Below are 25,305 nucleotides of genomic sequence, written 5' to 3' on the forward strand. Positions count from 1 at the left end.
TAAAAAAATCACCAAATTTTTTTACCGTGTATAATTTTTTTCCAGTGTAGTCCGTATCCATACCTACAACTTTGCCGAAGACACCAAATCGATCAAAAAATTCCTTCAAAAGATACAGATTTTTGAATTTTCATACATCATTTTTGTATGGACAGCTGCCAAATTTGTATGGAAAATTATATGGACAAACTAATGATGCAAAATGGCTTCTTTGGGCATACCGAAGGCACCAAAAAAGTTTCAGTCGGATTAAAAAATACAAAAATTAAAATTGAAGAAAAAAGACCGATTTCGTAGAGAATTGCTCAGTTGCTATGGGGCGCGGCTATCGGATGGGGAAGTAAAACGTCGGTCCATTTACGTAAAAGAGGTTTTGGGTGACTCACCAAACATAACCATCGGATGCCTAGAAATGAGCAGAAACTTGCAACAGAGACCACAAAAGACCCGGGGGTCATTAAAGTGGATTGCTTTGCTTTTTAGCTTCGCAAAATAAACAGTTAAGATTTATTGAGCCTAATACGGAAGTAATAAAAAAAATAAGTCGTCACTCAAAAATACTGGCAGGGCTAGATTTATCTGGCAACCTGGCAACCCTGGATTTACCCCAAATCATATTTGATATACACCCAGAACTGAACATAGGCAAATGAGAGGATAAAGAGCATGGTTCGGTAGTAAAATGGTACTGTGAACAGACGGAGAGGATAAATCCCGAAAATATCGAGAGTACTTTACTCGTGAATTCATTTTCCAAAAAGTCACCCTTCAAAAAAAAGTGTCGATACCGAGACCCGAACCCAAGACCTTCGGCATAATGAACCGCGCCTTTGCCAAACCGTACACTCTGTCAATTTTTCACAAAACTATAAACTTTTTGCATGAATCGATAGCTTAAACATTAACCTATGTTTGGCTAATAAGGGTATTTCATCAGATAAACTCTTCGAATCATGCCAAGCGTTTTAATAAAATATTTTAAACCGGCATTTCAAAAATGATAGGGGTAACTTGATCCCACTTTCAACATTCTGAAGAAATCTTAAGCAAAATGTTTCTTATTCATCCAAACTTTTAATTTTCTATAAGTTACAGCAATTTAACATAAAACCTGTACGTTTGTGTTCAAAATATAACAAGTTTAGTATGTAAAATATTTAAAAACTTAAAATATTATTTTTTAGACCAAAATTAAGTATGTTTACAAAAGCTAGTAATTTTTGTTTACAAAACTTTTGAAAAAAGGTTCCAACTGCAGTAAGTTATGTACAACTATACTAAAGGAAACTATGTATGAAAACCAGGCCAATTATTTAATCTTGAGGCTGATTCCAGTGACTGTAAAAAAGCAGGGATCAAGTCTCCCTAAACGCACTTTTTTAAACAATTGATTGTAAAAATAGTATGACGATAAATTTAACATCAAATGCGTAAGGGTTTTGGAGTTTATAAGTTTATTAAACAACTCATATATAAAAAATATTTTTTTGAATAATTTTTTAGTGTTTTCTATGCATATAAAAAAAGATCTCTTGGAAGTTTTTGCAGCTCGTTTTAGAAAAATGTGTGTAACTCAATCTAATTTTTTTATCTTTGTTTTTGTTTGTAAAACACTTGAATCATCCATAAAAAAACGTACACTCTAATTTAATAACGATTGTAACAAAGTGTAAAAATTTCTCATGAGACAACTTTGCATGTACTTTGCACACGACATGTATTAAAATGATTATTAAATAAAACAACAAGTATCAAGTACCGTTTTATGACATTTCAATAGAAAAAAACATGACACAAATATTTAAACTACGAGAGTTTAAAACATCTAAAACAAGGATGTCTACTTTGGTCCTCATCATTTCTCGGATCTTAAAATTCCTGAAAGGAGAATAAAATAACGAAATAAACTCCAGATTTCACGATAGTTACAGAATACCCACCTTAACTTGTGAATTTAACACAGTCACACTTTACACTTCCATAAAACGGTGTTAGTGGAAAAAGCTTTTTGCTGAGCTACACGAACTGTGAATAGAGCGAATAAAAAAGCCTATTCAAATATTCATCTTCTTTGTTCTCGAGTGCCAACGAAAAAAAAATAAAAAACCGCTACCTTTTGCCCTGACCGCGGTGCTGAACTTCCTTGGCCAAATATATCATATCCCTCCAGAGAAACATTCGACCAGAAACGAAAAAAGGCCCTAAAAACCGTTCCGCTGTTATTCTGAGCGAACCCGCAAATTTGCTTTTGCTTGGCCCTTGGTGTTCAGATTTTTTACGACTCATGAAATCATGAACTCATCATCGTCATCATGGCCACCCCACTCATTGGGTACCTCAACTTTTGAGCAGGTACGCCACCGACGACGACGACGACGGTGACGGCACTCATCACCAAAGCGCACTCGATTCTGGTTCGTGTGGCTTGCTGCGATGGTGTGGTGCTTTTCGCCAAGCAACGAAAAGCTCTTTGTTGCAAATGCAAATCAAGTACCGTGTGCTAAGTGTTTTTTCTTTCCCACTCTTCTGCACTCTCAGCTTTTGGCACAACACCGCCGCGGTGGCCATGAGGTGTCCTGCTGCTGCTCCTCTCTGTGATGTTCTCTATAGCTCATCACACCGCATTCATCCAAGCAAGCACCGACGACCGCCCGGCTTGCCGCAAGTTCAAACGATGAGGTGGTGCTGGCGGTGGCCATCATAGCCAACTCAGTTGTGGAGACTGTTTCGAATGCACGCGCCGCGCGCATTGGCAGAAATTGGTGCAGAGGACAGGCGGGCAGAACCAGCATTGGTGGACGGAGCGTTATAGAAAAAAAGGAAAAAGAAAACTCTCCGGGAAGCCATGATGGGCAAAGAAAAGCTATTTGCATAAATTATTTGCCCCATAAAACGCACCGAAAGCTTCATCACTACCGTCACTTCCATCGTGCACTGGCGGCGCAAGGCATGGGTTTCCGGTGCATCGAAATCGTAAGTTGTGAATGGAAGTATCCGGTGATTGTATTCGTTTATTCTTAGCATTAAAATTTGAAATTCACTGAAATCTGAAATTCAATGACTGACAATCTCAAAAGCAGTGATTTTATTGATTTATTAAACAAACTCAGTCCGTTTTATGTGATACAGTGATACAACGAAAATAAAATGATTTATAGCTGAATTTAAATTAAATCCGAAACATGGAACCATTTCAAATCAAACTACTAGATAAAATAAGGCTATTCAAATGTGCAGTAAAGGCTCGATTATCCGGTTATCCAAAGGTTTGTATGGCACTTCGGATTTTAAATTTTAAATTTCTTGATTTTGATACCAAACTCGACGTCTGTACACTCAACCCCCGGTGGTTGGTCACTTTTTCGTTTGACACTTTTTTAGTTTGTACCCCGTTGGTTGGTTAAAGTCAAACTAAAAAGTGACGAACTGTCACTTTTTACACGGCGCTCACGCACACTATCAAAACAAACGTTTGGTAGTGTGTGTGAACTCCGTGTAAAAGGGGTGTCAAACTAAAAAGTGACCCCGTTCGTTTGACAACAGTTGGTGTCAAACCATCGGGGTTTGAGTGTAATCCTATTTTAATTAAATTTTAATGGTTGATTGTTTATTCAATAACCAAATGCATTTTTCAATATTTCATTACCGCAACTTGCTCCGCCTTCTTGAATTTAAAAATTATAAAATAGTTATGTCGAAAAAATGACAAACTTTGAAGGTCCGTACACGGAGAAAAAAGAGTTCCCAAAATTGTGAACAAGCGTTCATGAAATTCGGAACCACGAACAAAGTGTTCCAATTGCATGGTACGTTTTTCAAATTGAACACTTTGTTCGTAGTTCGAAATATCATGAACGTTTGTTCACGATTTTGGGAACTCTTTTTTCTCCGTGTACCGAGCTTCAAGGTGCACCAAATTTCAATGTTATATATACCTAAAGATGCGCAAGGATCAGGCCTAAACACCAATGATGTTGAAAATAAACGTTTCAGTGGCCAAAATGCCTCAATAAGTTACATTTTTGAAAAAAAAATCAATTTTTACGGATTAAATCCCATATAAAATTCAAATGCAAAGCGCCCGATCCTGTTACGTCTAATTAAGCTCATATTTTGGATTTAGGCTTAGTATGCCCACCGGAACAAACCCTTGAATGCCCGCGCATTCGATTTGGTTTAAGGTCCCATACGTACCTATTGAATTTAATAAAGTTTCGAGAAGTAGTTCAAAAGTTATGCATAGAAATGTGTTTTTGTGTTTACCCGGATGTTACATTAATAACCGGAATTCGACCCAAAACCACCATGTTATAAATTTTTGGTTAGGTAATTGAAAGATCTTTCCAACTAATCCAAAACATTGAGATCTGGCAACCCTGTCTCAAGTTATGACAACTTAAATGATATTCAATTCAATTCAATTCGGTTTTATTGGTGAATAATCAAGATACAATGAGTTATTTTGAAGTGCATAACAGAGTTTTGGAGTTCCTTACAGCTGTGTGTTGCATCATAATCCATTTAGGAACAATTATTTCTTTAACTAAGGCACTAGCAAGAGTAAGAAAAACTATAAAAACTTACAGAAATTGCAAAGGAAAGGGGATAGAGGAAGAGAAAGCTTATATCTAGATCACAGGTAATTTATCCTTTGTAGATGTGTTTGATCATCAGTTCCCCAAGGGCCAGGAATTGTTCTGCCTTGTTCCGGCAGCTCCGAAACCGCGTCATCATCTCCCCCGCGAGAGCAAAGAACTCCGGCAGGGTGAAGAGATCTTCCCGGTGACTTCTTGCTGGGCCGTACTGCCGCTACCGGCAGCGACCACGCTGGCGAACGAACGCCCCAACCAGGAGGAAACGCTGAGTTTTCCGCTGGAACCGTACGCTGTCCAGCTGCAGGAACGGCTGCGCTCGTACTTCGCTGAGGAGGGTGGGACGCTTTCTTCTTCCTCTTTTCCTGCTCCTCGAGGTAGACCTTGCGCGCGACGCATCCGCGGTAATTGCCGGTATGGTTACCGTCACAGTTTGCACACTTTACGCGTAGCTTAGTTTGTTCTGCCTTGTCCCCCAAGTCCGCCTTACGTGGCAGTGCGCACGCCTCCGAGAGGTGTGACTCACCGCACTTCACGCAGCGGGGCCGGAGGTTGCAGTTCCGCGAGCCGTGGCCAAATTTCTGACAACGGTGGCATTGCGCTACGTCCGTCGGGTTTTTGGTGTAAAACCGCCAGTTTACCCAAAAACCGTCCAACGTCTTAGTCCGCCGCAGATCTTGGAGCTTGACGGTGCCGCGGTCGAAGTACAACAGGTACAGTGTGTGCACACCCGTGACTGTTGTCTTTCGCGAGAGCACTTTTATCTCCCGCGGTTTTATTCCGGCGTCCGAAAGGTGACCCTTCAGGTCGGCGATCGGACGGTCTTGATAACCCTGCAAGACGACCTTAACAGGGGGCTTCTCGGGGTTGAATGTGTAGAAGTTGAAGTTGCTACGCTTCAATTCTTCAAACACCAGGTCGAAATTCTTTTGGTCAGTGTGATCACTTGCACTGCCGACTTACCGATTTTCAGACAATATCCGAGGCCTTCCAGCAACTCGTCAACATCGTCCGCTAACGTGTCCAAAACAAAAATTGGAGGTGGTCTACGTTCCACTGGAGAGTTGTTCTTTTTTTGACGTCGGCACTTTTTTCCGTGCACGACCATCATCATCGTCGTCGTCGTCGGTAGTGCTGCTACCGTCAGAGTTGTTATTTACTTCGTCGTCGCTCAGCATCTGGAACTCGTTCCTGATGGGGATGTTGGCGGATGTTGATGTGCCACTGGTCGTGGCACCGGAAGTACCGGAACGGGTTCGCACTGGTGATCTTGGGACATATCCGGGATGTAGTAGCTTTTTGTCGATGCCTTCAGCGCTGACGCTCCCCTGCGCGATGGCGGCCGACACGGCGTTGGTTTGTTTACCTTTTTGCACACGGCCGGTAGACGAACTTCGCGGGTTTTTCGAGGCCGCACTCGAACTGCCACGGCCACGGCCGGCCTTTGGCATGCTGGAGAAGCAAACTCACGGGTGACCACAATCAATTACGGCGAAAAAAATCGAAAAAACGATGGAGCACTGAGCACTAGCTGCATGCTCTCGTGCGTACACGGAGGGAGCTGATTAAATGATATTTATGTACTTTTTTGAAGTCGGATCTCACTTAAATGTGTGAATACAAAGAGACGAGTTGTTCCTTTTAATTCCGCTATATATTTTAATATCTTGACAGATACGTATTTCGTCTACTACTTGCAGACTTCATCAGTGTTCTGTTCTCGACTGAAGGTTCATCGCTGGTGTATCCATATTTGTAGTTACTGTAGGTACTACCTCCTCGTTCTTCTTTTGTGCCTGTATAGGTAACAGCTTAAACAGCCACGTTGAGCCGTTACCTGAATCCTTGTTGAGTAAACGTTTGTTGCCTGCCTTGAAGATTTCCAAACTTTCAGCGACAGCCAGCTTCGATGGGTTAGTGATGTGTCTTAAGATGACCGCGTCGCTAGCTGTGATGTTATGTTTTTCCTCGATGATGTGTTCGGTTACTGCTGACTTGAAATGGGGGACAAATCCTTTCCGTTTTTCCTCCATGGCAATTTTGACATATGTGTGTATATGCTCATCCAACCTGGTTTGCAGCAATCTCTTAGTTTGTCCAATGTAGCTCATATCACAGTGGCCGCAGGATACCTCGTAGATGCCGGGTTTGCCTAAAGTCGGTATGGGGTCTTTCGTTGAACCTAAGATGGATTCCAACTGGCTGTTTCTACTGCTGAACACTAAATCGATGCCAAATTTAGCCAGTTTTTGTCGTAATGGGCGTGTTATCCTGTAGTCGAATTCTACTGCTGCTCTTCGTAGTGGCTCTGCTGATGGCGTAAGGGTTGTGAGTGAAGTTCTGTGCAGTTTTCTTTCCTTCTTATCGATGATTGCTTGGATAGTTGTTCTGCTGTAACCGTTGATTTCCGCTGTTTCAAATATGTACTCCAATTCTTTCTGTTTTCCTGCTTCGCTGAGGGTAAAGTTGTCATCCTATGTATAAAATAATGATATGCTGCCATCTTATGTTGGAATGAATGGTTTGACGTGGCTGGGATTGTTCTTCTGGTGTTTGTTGGCTTCCTGTAGATCTCGAAAGAAAACGAAGATGGGCAACCTGGTTCTCTTAGGATCAGGATGTCTAAGAAAGGTAACTTTCCTTCGACTTCCATTTCGTAAGTGAACTTGATGCTCCTGCGTGCACTGTTTATGGTGTCCAGTACCGTTGTTAGTGAGTCCTTTTGATGATGCAGAAGATGTCATCTACGTATCTCCACCAACGTTCTGGTAGTAGGTTTTGGTTTGTAGTTCGTGTTCCAAAGCTGCCATATAAACATCGCTCATGAACGGTGACAGTGGGTTACCCATCGATGCTCCCATCCTCTGTTGGTAGATGCAATCCCTGAACTGGAAGTAGCTCTGTTCCATGCATAATTTGACGAATGTTATATACTGGATCGTTTTTGTCTCCATGGTTCTCCCTCGTATTGTGATTGCAGCCAATCCCGTAGAGTTCCTATTGCGTTTTTACTGGTATGCTTGGGAACAGTGCTGTTACGTCGAAGGAAACCATTATTTCATCCTCAGCTATCGGTCCCGACTCTAAGAGCTCCTTTGTGAACACCTGCGAACTGATGATCGAACGGCTCGGGAAGGGTTTCGGCATACTCTTGAATTCCTCGACAAGCCACTTTGCGATCCGACTGGTTGGGGCATCCACTGCTGAAATGATTTCTCGCATCTCGTTGCCTGGTTTATGCACTTTAGGTAGTGCTTTAATCCTTGGTAGAGTTGGGTTCGGTACTCTCAACGATTTTGCAGTTTTCCCAACCGATTTCAAAAGGCCTGCACATTCTTTGATGGTGTTCTCTACTTTTGACCATATCGATTAGCGTGTATCCTCGTTGTAGTGAATATTTTCCCTGTTTCCGAGTTTCTCAAGAGTTCCTTGTCGTATTCGTCCCGGTCCATGATTACTACTCGGTTTCCCTTGTCCGCTTTTAGGTAGTACACGGGTTTCTCCTTGAGTTCCTTCACTACTCGTACTTCGGCGTTGTCCTGGTGTTTTGTTGTTGCTTCTCGTATTAATTTGGATACCGTCATCCTGACGTTGTTGATTTGTGCTGGAAGGAGCGGGGAGGTTTTGTCTGTTTTCATCGATGCTGTTAGCATTGATAACAGTTTCGATGTCGATAACAATGTTTTCCAGGTTTGGTTTTGATGATACCGCGTACTTAAGACCTTTGTTGAGTAAAGTTAACTGTTCTTCTGAAAAAGTTTCAGAAGAACGATTAACAACGAACTCTTCTAAGGGTTTAACTACTGGTTTCATTGTAGGGGCAATGTGGGAAATCAGTTGAAAAACAGACAAAACCTCCCCCGCTCCTTCCAGCACAAATCAACAACGTCAGGATGACGGTATCCAAATTAATACGAGAAGCAACAACAAAACACCAGGACAACGCCGAAGTACGAGTAGTGAAGGAACTCAAGCCGTGTACAAAAAGACAAGGGAAACCGAGTAGTAATCATGGACCAGGACGACTCGGAACTGAAAATAACTATTCGAGGATACGCTAATCGATATGGTCAAAAAGTAGAGAACACCATCAAAGAATGTGCAGGCCTTTGAAATCGGTTGGGAAAACTGCAAAATCGTTGAGAGTACCGAACCCAACTCTACCAAGGATTAAAGCACTACCTAAAGTGCATAAACCAGGCAACGAGATGCGAGAAATCATTTCAGCAGTGGATGCCCCAACCAGTCGGATCGCAAAGTGGCTTGTCGAGGAATTCAAGAGTATGCCGAAACCCGAGCCGTTCGATCATCAGTTCGCAGGTGTTCACAAAGGAGCTCTTAGAGTCGGGACCGATAGCTGAGGATGAAATAATGGTTTCCTTCGACGTAACAGCACTGTTCCCAAGCATACCAGTAAAAACGCAATAGAACGGGATTGGCTGCAATCACAATACGAGGGAGAACCATGGAGACAAAAACGATCCAGTATATAACATTCGTCAAATTATGCATGGAACAGAGCTACTTCCAGTTCAGGGATTGCATCTACCAACAGAGGATGGGAGCATCGATGGGTAACCCACTGTCACCGTTCATGAGCGATGTTTATATGGCAGCTTTGGAACACGAACTACAAACCAAAACCTACTACCAGAACGTTGGTGGAGATACGTAGATGACATCTTCATCATCAAAGGGACTCACTAACAACGGTACTGAACACCATAAAGTGCACGCAGGAGCATCAAGTTCACTTACGAAATGGAAGTCGAAGGAAGATTACCTTCTTAGACATCCTGATCCTAAGAGAACGGTTGCCCAAGATCTACAGGAAGCCAACAAACACCAGAAGAACACGTCAACGTCATTCATTCCAACATAAGATGGCAGCATATCATTATTTTATACATAGGATGACAACTTTACCCCTCAGCGAAGCAGGAAAACAGAATTGGAGTACATATTTGAAACAGCGGAAATCAACGGTTACAGCAGAACAACTATCCAAGCAATCATCGATAAGAAGGAAAGAAAACTGCACAGAACTTCACTCACAACCCTTACGCCATCAGCAGAGCCACTACGAAGAGCAGCAGTAGAATTCGACTACAGGATAACACGCCCATTACGACAAAAACTGGCTAAATTTGGCATCGATTTAGTGTTCAGCAGTAGAAACAGCCAGTTGGAATCCATCTTAGGTTCAACGAAACCCCATACGACAGGCAAACCCGGCATACGAACATATGAGCTACATTGAAAACTAAGAGATTGCTGCAAACCAGGTATGACATATACACACATATGTCAAAATTGCCATGGAGGAAAAACGGAAAGGATTTGTCCCCATTTCAAGTCAGCAGTAACCGAACACATCATCGAGGAAAAACATAACATCACAGCTAGCGACGCGGTCATCTTAAGACACATCACTAACCCATCGTCGCTGAAAGTTTGAAATCTTCAAGGCAGGCAACAAACGTTTACTCAACAAGGATTCAGGTAACGGCTCAACGTGGCTGTTTAAGCTGTTACCTATACAGGCACAAAAGAAGAACGAGGAGGTAGTACCTACAGTAACTACAAATATGGATACACCAGCGATGAACCTTCAGTCGAGAACAGAACACTGATGAAGTCTGCAAGTAGTAGACGAAATACGTATCTGTCAAGATATTAAAATATATAGCGGAATTAAAAGGAACAACTCGTCTCTTTGTATTCACAGTAATGCATTCTGCTAAAACGCTCAACCAAACCACAATCACTTAAATGTATTTAAAATTTGTCCGGATCCATCATCCCACCCACCGTTGGCTAGGTATTCAAAAGACCTTTTTTACGAGTCTAAAAAATAGAGAATCTGGCATCCCTGTTTCAAGTTGTGGCCACTTAAGTGATATTTATGTACTTTTTTATTGTAAATTTCAATAAAAACTAGATGAAATTTGGTCCAAACCCATCGAATCACCAATTGTTTGTAAAGAGTGAGGAAGGCACCAAACACATAAGTGGATTAAGTTAGTTTTTACATATGAAATTATGAAGTCTTCACGGGAAAATGTAATTTGAATGTGTAATGATGAGGTGAAGTAGGTGCAAAATTGCTGTTGCTTTCGAGAACATTTTTCAGTGACATCCTGCCGCAGAGCTGGGGCATGCATCTTCTAGATTATTTCGCCTCCATGTTGCATCTGAAGTGCTCTTTAGTTTGAAGTCTGTACAGACGACGATGCTACAGCAGGAGTTTTCCAGACTTATCCATTAGGAAGGGAGGAGGAGCCCGGGCCTGCGATGAATCTCTGCTGTGAACTTGTTCTGTGTATCAGTCAAGTGGAAGGCGACCCCGAGAGTGGGCTCAGGGATACAATCTAGATTAGCATCTTTTGCCTAACTCGAGGTGACTCGGAACAGCCCCGGTTGATGGTAAGTATGATGGAATATGGCCAAGGCGAAAATGCCCTGAAACTTGCTTCGTCTTGTTCTTGTGTCTCGACGATATGACGATATTGGGCGAAAGTCCTGACGCGCGTTAAGAGCACATAGTTTGTTATCTGAGATTGAGGCTTTAGAATATAAATTATTCCCTCAGTCTATATGCTGAGCTGTTTTAATGAAAAATTCATTCGACGTTCCATCGGCTTCACCGATGTCGTCGTCGGCGATGGGAGTCGATAGGACACACAAGGCACAAAGCCTCTGCGAAAGCAGGCTAGATGAAACGTGAATAGCTTCCTCAGTACCACTTTATCAGCCATGGAGAATCGCCACTCGACCGTGTCGCCCGGTCTTGTACTTTGGGGAAAATTTTAAAGTTTTCCATCATTCTCGTTTCTTAGTCACCGGGATCTAACTTTCTGTTCCGGTAGTGAATTTCATAAATAAATTAGGTTATGTAAAAATTCAAATCGAGTCAAAACTTTTCGATTTCGGTTTGAGTGGGTGACGCTCGTAAACTCAACCCAACAACTAGACATTTGCAGAGCTTGAGTTCATGCTGGAAACAAACTTGTTAACTCACTCATCAACATCCCATCAGACATGATTCAAATTGATTCTGAATGGTCCTCGAATGTTTTCTCTTTTTGTTTTTTGAAAAAGTTTAAGTGCTCTAAAAAAGCAGGGCTTGTTTCATAAAATACTGCAGAATAGCCGAACATGGGTCAATAACAAGGGCGTAACAATACCTTTCTCTGATATCAATACCAAATTTTGGTAATCCTGAACCCTTTCAAATTTGTCTTAAAAATTATGCAAAAGCAAATTTTGATATCATACCAATTTAAGTTATTGTTATGATATTTCAAAATTGCAGAATTTGTCATTGATCGGACACCACATTTTAGTATTTTTTGGTACTACAGTAAGTTTGACCAATTTAACAAGATAATTAACCAAACCAAACATTTTCAAGCAGGTTTAAAACAAATGAAAATGCCCACTGAGAAAATTTGAAAAGTCGTTGAAATTTCTATAAGTCGGGATAACCAAATGCTCTGATTAAGTTTCATTGATTTTTTTTTTTTTTTGCTGAATTTGAATCCAGTTTCATTTTAATAATATTTATTCTTCAATCTTGTTATTTTTGAGAAGCTTCAAGAACTTCAACATAACATTCAATGTGGCGGAGAAGGGCGTCTAATTTTACATAAAAGTCCCTTTGACACCGAATTTTTATCTCATCACCGTTTCAGGCTGCATTTTTTTTTTTTTTTTTTTGAGAAAAACACCTCTTTTTTCTTATGCTCAAAAATAAAAGGGGTCGTACCGCCCCTCCGTCACAAGATATCAAAAAACGAACCTCGGATTCGTGTTCAGGGACAAAAGTTACCCCTAAGGACAAAGTTTCACGCAAATTGAAGAGGGGTCGGGGCAACTGCTGTGTTGTTGGCGGAGAATGACCCTAAAACGTTACTTAATCCACCCTTAGGTGGTTCGGCCTTCCTCACATTAACCCTTTCAAGCCTGAATTTTGAAAAAAATATTTTTTCGTTAGTGATCGGAAAATGATTCTTATGACCACAGGAAAATTATAGACTAGTTTTGAAATTTTGATTTTTGGGTCATATAGACCCATCAGGCCGGAAAGGGTTAAAGGATAATGGTATCCAAAATAGACACAAAAGGGCAGACCATTCAATGTTCTATCATTTTGGCTTATTCGTAATATCACATACATTGGGGAGTCAGATCTTCATAATTCAGTGCACTTATGTACTTACAACTTTTGATAGGGTTGTCAGATTTCCAATCTTTTGAGCTCGTTGGTCTTTTTTATAACCTATCCAAAAACAAGTCGCATGATAGATCCGGACAGCGCTTTCTTCAAAATATCCGGCTTCCAAAAAGTAAATAAATAACACATAAGTGCTAACAACTTTTGAAAGGGTTGTCAACTCTTCAATATTTTGAACTCGTTGGAAAGGTCTTTTCAATACCTTTCTAAAAATGTATAACAAGGTAAAAAAACACAATTTTTACAATCTAAAATTTATAATTATGGACCCCAAGACGGATCGAATGAGACCAAAACAGACATAATCGGTTGGGCCAGTGCCGAGATAATCCAGTGCAATTTTTTTATCAACACCCCACATTTTGTTTGCTCTACAACTTTGTAGAACATTGTTACACTCTAAAAAAAACATGCATAGTTAGAAAAACACGAAATTTTAAAATGAAGCGAATAATTTGATTTGATTGATACGTTTTTTTCGAAATTCTGAGTACGCCATCACATGTGGTGTCCAATTTTACATAAAAGTTCCTTTGACACCAAATTTCTATCTCATCACCGTTTCAGGCTGCAAATTATTGAAAACATCTCTTTTTCACATGTTCAAAAATTGGAGGGGTCGTACCGCCCCTCCATCTCGAGATATCCAAAAACGGATCTCGGATTCGTGATCAGGGACAAAAGTTACCCCTTAGGACAAAGTTTCACGCAAATCGAAGAGGGGTCGGGGCAACTTTTCCCGATTTCGTGTAAGTTGGTAGAGAATTAACTACTATCTATTATTGGGCAACCAAGGGCACATTTTAAACGTTGTTATTTGCTCAAGTAATACCAAAATTCGGTATTACCGTATTATTTACCCCTGCTCGGGTATTAATAAAAAAAAAAACTTCATCATCCCGGTACGAGAATCGAACTCACGACCTCTGGATTGGAAACCCAGCACGCCGCTAGTCGAAACCCATCCCCTACCGGTCAGTATTCCCAGTGAGCATATTTACTCTTTTAAGGGATCTGACTTTGCCGAGCCAGACAGGAATCGAACCCATCACCTTCCGCTTACAAGGCGAAACCCGTAACCTCACGGCCACGGAAGCTCGGCGAATTATAAGTATATTTGAAATACAACGGTACAAACGGTGAGACAATCCAAAACTTTTTTTACACCTAAGTTCGCATCCACTCCAGGATTCTCTTTTTGGGTTGTGAGAAAATTTGTCCTTCATCTATCTTCGAAACTACTACATCTCGACATACCTAATGAATCAAAAGCTCGGTTACTTCCCAATGTGACGGAAAACGTGACCAGACAAATCTCGTCTCGAAAAATGCCACGAAAATGCCACCAGACTCGGCTGCTCCTGTCTTGGGCCTGTAAAATCTCATGCAAACACAACACCTTTGTAATAAAATACATTTTATATAACCGTCAGTGGGCGTGACATTGGGTCTGGGGTTGAGATTGGGTCAAAGTGATTTCTTACGGATTTTACCATTTCTCAGATTCTTCTCAATGAAACTGAATTCTGCTAAAAGGGTTGTGTAGGGGGACATCTTAAGATGACTTCGCTGAAAAAATCTCGTTCCTAGCGCAAATCCTGTCAATTTGGCAGCTGTCTAAAGTTGAGGTACGATTTTGGCCTCTCGAAAAATCATTTTTCTAATATTTTTGTTGGGATTGCTCGAAAACTACCCAAATGTTTGAAAATCTCCACTTCAAACATTGTAGCATGTCAATACGATTTCCTCGGACAAGAAACACTGTTGGATGACTTGTTTTTATCATATCGTTGTATTTGAGCATCATTTTAGTTTCATTTGACCCAATGTCACCCCCTCTAAGGGGTGAGATTGAGTCAATTTTCAAACTATTGGCATTTAAGGTAGTGTAAACTATCGAAGAACAAATCTACGTTGAAAGATCTTCGATGTTATTCAAATTGTTTTTGTAATTAAGAAATTACAAGAGGTGTATCGTTTTTTGGCCCATAGTCAACCCCACTGACGGTACACGCTGCATTTACAGTTTCTCTGCATACCTACGGATCTCAAACCCAGCTCTTGATAAAACTTGATAAGAGTCAGGTTATACGAACTCATATTTTTGTTCTTTACGCTTCAATCAATTTGTTTTATGTTGGATCTTTACACAAAGTATTTTTTTCATTGAAAAAACATCGAAATAATTAATTGCAACCCCAACCTTTCCCCTCTCCTGACGGCTTCGTTTGGCTTGAAAGGATGAGCTGGTTGGATTGGATTCGTCGAATAAGCTAATTTGGCGATGCTTTTGATGCCGTACCGCACCCGACGAATGTGACGGTCAAATTTTGGCTAATTAGCCTAATTATAAGGCAATTCAAGCTCGCCCCAACGTCCCTCTTGCTCGCTCGCTCGCTTGCGTTAACTGAGCAGCAAACCCTATTGTTGGCATAGGGGTTATTTATGTTGTGTCTGTCGCTAATGAGCTTATTTCGCAGCTCTGCTCTTGAAGATTTTCACCGGGGTGGTTTACTGCTGGGATAGGTTCGGTTTTGGTTCAACTTGGGGTGGATGGGATCCTTTCATAACTTTTACAAGAATCTTTCTCTCTCGCCATCCCTCCCATGCGTTGTTGCTGATATAATCTGCTTGCGTCTCTGTACACAAGAGGTTAGCTATAAGGTTACCACCTCAAACAAAACCGTCAAAGTGGAAAATTCAGCATCTTAGTGGTGCACACTTGACGACCCAGGTCGAACCTTAAGACCTGTGGCGTTGCGAGCTATTGCGTTTTGTTACAACAACCTTCAAATCTTACTTAGTTTTTGAATAATTTGTATTTTTTCATGTTTTTTTAGAATCCTATTAAATTTACTCTAAAGATGTGATTTGTTCAAATTCTAATTAAAAATGTTTCTTCATGAAAATTTTCAAGATACTTCAAATTCAAACTGAATTTGCCCCTTTGTTTGAGAAAGTTAGAGCAAAGCCAATAATTGATAATTTTATTAGGAAAAAAACAATTCCAAACTTAATTCCGCTGCTAAAAAGTTTACAATTGTTTGCTTTCGTTTGACTGATTATTTCGAGCGGCTGATGATTCGTCTGAATTAGTCTCTGTGTTTAACTAATCCAAATGTGTGTGTGCGTGTGTGTGTTTCTGTTTGCATGCTCAGAACAGCCCATATGGGTCTCCTGGTTTGGGAGGGTATAAATTTCGTATGCCCAGGATGTGACAGGAAAGCTACAGAGACGTGACATGAATAAGTAATGACACATTCGTTGGATTTTTTTTTGTTGTTGTTCCGAATCCCGGCCAAACGCCACCAACTGCCTGCCTGTCAGGTGAAGGCATGTGACTGGAACAACTGCAGCAGCTTTTCGTGTGGGAATGGATTAAATTTGATTACAGCGTGATTGACGAGGGAGATGATTTTAACAGCGGGGAGAACTGATTTTTTATTCAAATAATCAGTTGAAGTTTAATACACACGATCACGGATGTCGACCCAAATTAAATTAGAATTAAAGAAAGTGAGCTGGATTAAAGTTAGACTGGAGGCACGGCTGTCTTTAACTTTATTGAGCAGTTTTTATTCAAGGTTTTTTTGAATTTTCAGCGATAAATGAATTTAAAAAAACTCTATAATTTTTAATTTTTTTAGCGAAAACATAGGTGGTTTTCAGGTGGCTTCTACGGTAAATAAGTAGCCATGCGACCGTTCACACATACTGAAAACAAACCGACAGTGCGGTAACGTTTTGAATTGAGTAGTGTTGGCAAATCTAAAAGTCAAACACCCACTCAAACAAGCACCAGAAGCAGCAGCTGGGAGCCAGTTGTTTGCGGCCAAGTTCGACTTGCTCTTCGTGCTCTGCATATAATCGCGCACATTGGAAGAAATGTGCATTCATAATTTCAACCACCAACTGCTTCTGCTACTGGTTGTGTCTACCCCAGTGCTCGAATAGTACTCGACTGCACCCATAATGTGAGTAGCCCGTGGCAGCATTTGTCTCGCAAGTTGAGGGAGGGAACCACCTGGAGCTGTTCTTGCACGATGGTGATTGTGCCTTTGGCAATTGCTGAACGCTGAATAAATAATGGAGACTGTCTCATCGGTATGCAGCTTGTATTTTAAAGTTAGCCTGCTCGAGATAGTCAACATCGCAAAATCAACTTACTTCTTATAGATTTGTAGTGATGCTTTTGCTTGTTGCAGTTACTGTTTATCTAAAATTTATTAATATTCACAAAAATAGGATCAATGTGTATTATAAAACAACAGTTCTTCTATATTGGGGAACTATACTCTTTCTCAGCCTATTTCTATTAGCGGCCTATCAGCACTTTGATCATGAATTGCAGCTTAAATAAAGCGTTTTTAACTGTTGCAAAGTAATAAATAGCTCAAATAAAAGTGAGCAAGCAATTCTTCATTGTTGATACATCTGAAAATTTTGATTTAATAGCGGAAAACGGCAAAGTGATGAGAACTGGTCAAACGGTTTAGTTTGATTATAATGGGTATGTTTCCCCTACTAGTGCGGTCGTTTTATATTCTACCGAGATTCCGATCATCTCTCCCGTGATCATGATCACATGATAGGCGCTGTGTGTCAGCGATCAAATTTCGTTTTCGGAAATGATCACTGACAGCAATTTCTATCAAATATCGAGCAGTCCCATTCAGTGATAGATCCCTTTTCAAGCATTGTCTATAACCACGAATTATGAATAATAATCTAAATGAGAACAGACTATAAAAATGACGAAATCAATTTTGAAAGAAAATCCATCATATGATTTCAAAGAGGGGAAAAAAACATTGAAATAACAAGCCATAGTTTCAGCATTTGTATGGAAAAAGTGTTTTAAAATGCATTTTACACTAGTTCAGTTTTTTTGCATTCATTATTTTTCAAAAACTGAAAGATTTGACAAAAACGAAAATTTTAGCGAAAAAATAACTTAAAATCAACTCAAACATGCTTAAAGTGGTTCTAAACGCAGGGAAACGCATTTCAAGTTGATTTCAGCTGATTGTACTTAAATTTCTATTAAAATTTTGAAGCTTAAAAAAAATTGCCCCCTGATTTTTCAAGCCAACTTTGCAGGAGGGGAGAAAAAACTTTAAATAAAATTTGTACCAGCCTAATTGGATAAAAAAAAACATGCTTAGTACAAGAGAGCACAGAAGCATCGATACGATACATGAGACTTTTGTTACAATTTTTGTCTATAAAAGTGTTTTAATATTTAACAAAACATGAGATTAGTCCGACCTCTATAGCCAAATTTATTCAACTGTCTCATTGTAGACGCACCTGGCAGGAACAATGAGACAGGTGGAAAACAATGAGACACTCTACGAAAATCATTTTTTTTTTTTCGAGCTTAACATCACCTTTTTGTGTTGTTTAGGGAGTGGCCGTGGCTGACTGGTTACGGTGTTCGCTTTGTAAGCGAATGGTTCTGGGTTCGATGCTCATCTGTTCCCAACGAGAAAGTGCAACAGAAATTCGAAATGATGAATATGAACGAAAAATCAAAGTCGCTCGAGGCGGGGTTCGAACTCCCGTCCTTTGGATTAGTAAGCAAAAATGCTAACCACTAGGCTTTAACGACTTGGTGAGCTAGAACTGGAATTTGGAATACTGTTACAGAGAGCGAGTTGTGGCGCTATAACCACGGCAAATGGTGTCCAGGGCATTCGTGAAAATACAATGTCCCATCCCAGAGGGTCCCGGAGTACCAAACCTTCTTAGCATGGTGCTCCCAACGAATACAACCAAATCTCGAAGCGTATGGTGGTGTGTTGTCCCCACGCTTCTTCCTCCCCTGTCGATTCAGAATTGGGTCCTAAAATGCAGCTTAGATTGCTGATATTATTGTTTACACCGATAAAGCTTACTTTTCTGAGTATAACGACCCTTTGTACGACCGCAAAGAGTTTAAAATGTTTAAAGTTTAAAATTTTTAAATCAATTTTGAAAAATTAATATTGCGGTCCTTCTTGACAGAAAAGTTCCTACTTGTCAGCTCGTTCCAAGGGGACCATAGTTGATCCATCGAAAAAATGCTGTCTTATCATTATTTTTTTGCATTAAAATGAAAAAATAAAGTGATCAGAAATGGTTTTTGATCGTGTTCTTTACCGTTGTACATAAAAATTGACAGGGGGCTTTAGTACCCAATTGTGTTGTTGTTCGAACACTCAACCCAATTACGGATCATCTGTGCGATACGGCTTTACGCAGTAGGCCTGGCCGCTTTAACGCTTGTGATGTTTCAATGCATTCTAATGCAATGACGCACTACAAATGTTAATAAATGACACGAAGAGTGCTAGGCGTCATCTAACCTAACGCACTCTCCAGGATTTTGGCTGCACTAGGGTTTGATTAGATTAGATTAGTTTAAATTAGATTAACATCACTTTTTTGTGTTGTATCATTGCAGGTGACTTGTCTTGGACTTACAAATGTTTTTTTTTCTGTTTAACTAAATCGAGATGATTTTACTCTCGACACATTAGTGGTCAAGAGAAAAAAATATCTCATTTTAGTACAAGAGATATACTGTGACACCGATACTTTAAAGGCACTAATTGATTTTTCCGTTTTTAACGCCAGATTGAGAGCGTTTTCCCTCGGCTCGGTGCTGCGTATCTTTGAGTTTTGCGAGCGTGTGCAAAACTCAATTTCCACCTCGATCCCACGCCCGGAAGTAAAAAATGTGCAAGCAAGTAGGGAATCATAAACGTTTGCCCGCAAGGTTATCATGAATTTTATATTAACTTGGAGTTTTCGGGTGAATGGCAGCGCTATAGGGAGTACAACGCGCGCGCGAACTCTATTTTAACCCGCGCCAGCGCCAGTCAGTCAACAGACCATCTCAAGTGAGTATGAGAGTGAATGAGTGTCAAAACGTGTTGGTGAATACGAAGCATAACCTAACATAACACCACACACCACGCCGGCGGCAATAACAGCATAACTTTTTTTGATGTGACGTCACGGCTTCAGCAGCAACATCGTGATGTTGATAGCGAAGTACAAAACCACCACGCCTACTATGTGTACTGTGGCAACGATAGCCAGGGGAAGACAGCATGCCCTGGCTGTGTTGCTGACATTGACAGGGCCTACTGTGCTCCACACACATACACACCCTCACATATCCCACCTGTCTGTTCGTAACAGCTCGACATAGCAGGCGTCAATATACACGAGGTTCAACTTGGAAGTGTGCATTCCACAGCAAAGTTTCAAAAGGATATAAGTTGGATGGGTAAGTGAACCTGTTTTGATGCCAATGACAGTCAATGATGATTCTGAATTCAGGGTCCAGAAGTAATAAATTGAAATGAAAAATTTATCACTATATGTAAAATGCTTTTACAAACAACACAAAAAAACCATTTCTTGATTGAAACATTCTGAGTCAAGATTTGAATGTTTTTCTAAAACAAACATGGCCGCCAAATGGCCGATCGGGAATGATGCCTTTCAGAGTCTTAACTAGTTCTAATAGATTTTAAATAATTTCAACACTTGCACTGCTTTTGTACATGATTTCATGAGTTGAAATTAAAGGTTTTGAAGATATTTTCTGGTCAACAAAATCGTATCGTATGTAATGATCCGTAAGTTTGAAAAAAATAAAGGCCAAATTTGGAATGCCTACCATATCGCTATGTAAAACATGCAAAACCAATTTCTCGTAACGCGATCAAAACTGACAGTCATCAGCATGTAATTTGATAACTTTTCTGGACCGGAAAAAATGAAGGAAAAGTCTTTCCTTTGGTGTCTATCGCAATGGAGTGAACTGATATCTAGCAGTTGTATCCGGTGAAATATTTTTGTCTTCGCATTTCAATTTAAAAATTAACAAAAAACATTTGAAAAAAAAGATGACAATGTTTTTACACCCCAAATTTGAGATAGCAGAAGCTGAACGACAACTTTAAAAGATACAACAAAATAGAACAAAACTTTTCAAGATGAAGGTCGACAAGTAGGCTCTTTTGCTCTTTCATTATTTGCAAACAAGTTCTACGAAGTAGGCATGTGAATATCAACGTGGGTTGTTTTCTCAAGAAAACGAAATCAATCTGAGTCTCGTGAACAATTCAATCATGTCATTGTTTCTCACAAAGTGGAGATCCATCTTCCTCTGCAAACAGAGAATGATATTAATTTTTATTTTGAATCAGAATCCTGCTCGAAATGAAATTGTCCGCACACATATTGTCGACCACTTCCAGGAATCTGACAACACGCAAAAGAGACCTAGTCAAGGGTTGGCAAATCTGCATAAACAGGATCCATTCGAGCAGAAGGACTCTGCCGTTGTACTACGTTACATCTTAGGTAAAGCCAGCAAAAGGTCGCCTCATCTTGTTTTATGTACGATTTGCATAATCCTTGAAGTATCGTTGAACGGACGGGCAAGCAGCAAAGTGGCTGTGTCTTAAACTATGCGGTATATATTAGTGCAAATATCTATAACACAACTAGATTGTTTTACACGTTTCTTTGAGTCTGTTTACACTCTCTTTATTGACGTGGGCCCATGATGTAGTCATCAGAGAAGAGTGTTAATTTATAAAAAAAGATTATCCGTTTTTGATGATTGGTTCCCAAGATTTTACCTGGTGATTTTTTTTTTTCATTTTCATAAATTAATACTAAACTTAAATGTTTTGTATTCATTGTTTTCGAACATTATTCAGTCTTTTTTACTACCTAAAATCATTATCTATTGCCAATTTTGTATTTTTTAGCCATTTCTTCCTATTTTCGCGTTTAATATCAAAATGTGCAAAAAAATTAAATAAATACAATTTTTAAATAAATTGCCATTAGTGACTCAAACCAATACGGACCTTAACAAAACCACGAACACGATGTTAATAAAATTATGTAAGAACACTTAAGTCACGTAAAACAATTCATAAATGCTATAAAAAAAATACAAGCTTTTGTTTGTAATTTATGCTTTTTTTATGTTCAAAACTTTCTACCAGCGATAGTTTACGAAAATGCATAACAATCGGTGGCAACGGAGACGGGGAAGTAATTGTTGGCCCCGGTCTAACCCTAGAGGCAAGGTCGTTAGCTCATTCCATGTGTAGGAGTCGTCTCTCTGGGTCCTGTCTCGGTGGAGGCGCTGGTAGGCAGTTGGACTCACAATCCAAAGGTCGTCAGTTAGAATCCCGGGGTGGATGGAAGCTTAGGTGTAAAAAGAGGTTTGCAATTGCCTCAACAATCAAGCCTGCGGACACCTAGTTTCGAGTAGGAATCTCGCAATCGAGAACCGAAATGCAATGTTGTAGAGCGAACAATTTATTTGTTTATTTATTTTTATTATATAACAGGTTTCTGCTTGAACCTACAAGTCCGAAGGCTTGAATGACGAGAGCACCCAAACCTCTTTTTACTCCATGGAATCTTCCATTCCAAGTTCGAATTTACGACCTTCCGATCACAGTCCAACCGCCGACCAGGGACTCCACCGGAGCTGGCTCGGTTTTGAGTTTTGTTTGTATTTATACGGGGGAGACGACTCCTTCTCTTGGAATGACTTAAAAGCCTAACAGCTTAGGCCGGGACCGACGTTTTTCTTCCACATTCAGAGGAAGGCTGAAGCAGATGGGAATCAAACCCATGATCATCCGCTTACAAAACAAACAGCTACGCCTGCTCCTATAAATATACGATTATTTTCTATGAGATTTCTTCGGAAATCAGTAAGCATTAAATTCCCAATGACATAACTGGCTGTTTATTTACTGACAGCCCCTCTCCCTAAGTTACACTGCTGTCGGCCACATTGATTTCATTTCCAAAACTGCCGGAAACTGGTCCATGCCCTCCCGGAAAAGCACTAATCCGACATAAGTAAAACAAACCATCAGCCGGCCAATTCCTCTAATCGAGGGGACTCCCACTCGTGACAATTAACAAAATATAAATAATTTATTGCGCCGAGCCTATTTTATTATCCGCGAATATCAAATAACAAAAATCGGAACCCACCCGCGCCCCAACCATCGCAGCAAGCCGCGTCCGTCGCTGGAAATTTAATTTTCCGAATGGAAATGGCATTCGAATTAATTTCCCTCGCGCGCTGACATTCGAAACGTCTCACTCTTTCCGGACGCGCGCGCGTCGCCTACTGCTGCGTTTTGCGTACAAAATCCATCATGATTAGCTCGAGTTGGTTGGTCCCGTTGGCGCGTTCGTTTGAATTTTATATGCTACGCGCTCTGTCACCGCTAATTATGCATATATGGTGGGGGATTCAGGAGCGGGAAGGGGTAGGGGAGAGGGGGTGTTTATAAATGAACGTTATAATTACCTTGAATCTAATTAACTATTGCTCGACTAGAAGCATAAACATCCAACATGAAAGGGTTGTGGCTAAGCTTTGTTGAGTAGCAAATCTATGCAAACGGCGTGAGAATATGTTACGAGTATTGCTGGTATTCCTAGGATGCACACTTATTGCGGGTTACACCTGCGAGTTTTTATTATTAATCGATTTCTTCCTTCTTTTTTTTGCGTGTCTCACTTGCAAATACCACTGACACTGGTCGTTGCTTCGCCCTGCTCTATTGGGTGCAGCAAGGTTATGTAATGCAGGAAACGTGTAATCCTGCAGCCTGCAGCTGATTCAATTATTATGCACTCAATGCTCTGTGTCGGCAATGATAATCCTTTTTCGATTTTTTCCTCGGATTTCCCAGGTATTAAACTGCACTCAGGGGTTCAGGAGCAACTTGACTGCTTTGCAGGGCTTTGGCCACTTCTTTAATCTAACAACAAACGAGTTTCTAATACTCCAGAATCTTCTTCTTCACAAGCTTCACCCCTACAAGAGAATCATATGCTTCGATGTGCGATATTCACTCAAGGGCACTAGCGCTATTAATATTTATATGTTTTCCTTGTTGTTGTTCTAAGGTAAACTCGGCACCCACATTATTTATGCATCTTCATCATCATCACACTACTCCATGCGCCTCACACGGGAATCACGTATTCAGCCAGCATCCGAGAGAGTCGAACTCACAACACCACCAAATCCCCTATTCTTATGCAGCACTTTGATTTATCCTTTTTCGCTCGGTGCAGTGGTCACTTTTTCTTGATCTTCCGCCCGAGTGCTCCAATCAATCATCTTCTTCTTTGGAGCTCCCACTTTTGCGCTAGCGATGTATCACTCGACAATCCAAGAAGAAATGTTGTCAACAACAAACATTCCTACTGTGCGGAAACCGCGTTGGCGGAAGTGTCAGACCACCATAGCACAATCCGGAAACCGGATGCCTGACGGTCGTGGTGATGCGGTAGGAACTCCTTACGGACCACCTGACAGGAGACACACGAAAAGCCTTGGCGGCTCCTTTCACCGCAGCGAATCACACATACACAAACGCACACTCGGCCGATCCCTATGTTATTATTATTGGAGGCTATATCCCACCTTGCCTTGAGTGGTGGCACTAGCAGTGGCCAGATCGTGAACGTGCCGCGGAAAACTCTACCCGGATGACGCACTACCGCCGAATGCAAACTCTAATCTGACAGAACCTAGAAATTCCTGTCCTGTCCTACGCCGCGGTGCTAGCAGAGAAAGCTTCGACACTTTTTTCCCACGGTCCATGGGCATGCGCTCCACGGATTCCGATTCCCCTCCGGCACCCGTTGCAACTCTCCGGCACTCGCGCTCGCTCTCGCTCTCAAAGGACTCTCAGCTCTCAGCTCCAGAAACATCCAGCGCGGCTGCGCTCTACTAAAGGCCCTTATTCAGTATTTTTACAGAGGCCCGAGTAAACTTCCGGATGCTGGCCGGCGACCGACAACTTGGGTATTTGCGTGTGTTTGTGTGTGTGTGTGTGTGGCCTCGCTCTCTCCCTTCGGTGATAAACAAATGATACATCATTAGGGAAGATTTATCTTGCGCCACTTTTTGCATCAGCACTTCCTGATATCCCTCCACCAACCCATGCATTCCCAGCCTCCAGAACATCCTGGCACCGATCCAAGGTGGCACGCGAGCGACCGAGTCGCGTGCTCCTTCTCTGGACACTCGGTCTGAATTATGAATGCAATATGTTCAGGATCAATTATCGCTTTCAGCGCGCTTTTATTGCCAGCAGAGATAAATGTATGACCCAAACCGTCCGACCATCATCGTCGGACGGGGAACTCCGGAGCTTTCAGAGAGTGAAAGCACACGTTCCAGGTTCTCTTACATAATGCAACACGCACACTTGATGCTCTCGATACACACGATGTAACGTGCGTGTTGTTCTCGCTCTCCAGCGTAGCATCTCGGCCATCATCATCATCCCGGACCATCCTCACTGGATCGGCTGTTGGTACCCTGTGTACATATGGATGTTGTTCTCATTTTTTGGCCACCCTTGTCATCTTTGTCTTGTGTCGGAAGAAAGAATTCCCCCGAAATATATTCTCACG

At 41.0% G+C, this 25,305-nt stretch overlaps 1 protein-coding gene across 2 annotated transcripts in view; it reads right to left on the reverse strand.

Moving 5' to 3' along the window:
- LOC6033799 (zwei Ig domain protein zig-8) overlaps positions 1–24,441 on the reverse strand; it is a 319,398-nt gene extending 294,957 nt beyond the window's left edge. For both annotated transcript variants that reach the window (XM_038256815.1, XM_038256814.1), the window contains exon 1: positions 23,180–24,441. The gene's annotated coding sequence lies outside the window, so the exon portion shown is untranslated. The remainder of the gene's footprint in view (positions 1–23,179) is intronic.
- Between the last annotated feature and the right edge of the window lie 864 nt (positions 24,442–25,305).

The sequence above is a fragment of the Culex quinquefasciatus genome, chromosome 2 (genome assembly GCF_015732765.1).
Source record: "Culex quinquefasciatus strain JHB chromosome 2, VPISU_Cqui_1.0_pri_paternal, whole genome shotgun sequence".
Taxonomy (NCBI): Eukaryota; Metazoa; Arthropoda; class Insecta; order Diptera; family Culicidae; genus Culex; species Culex quinquefasciatus.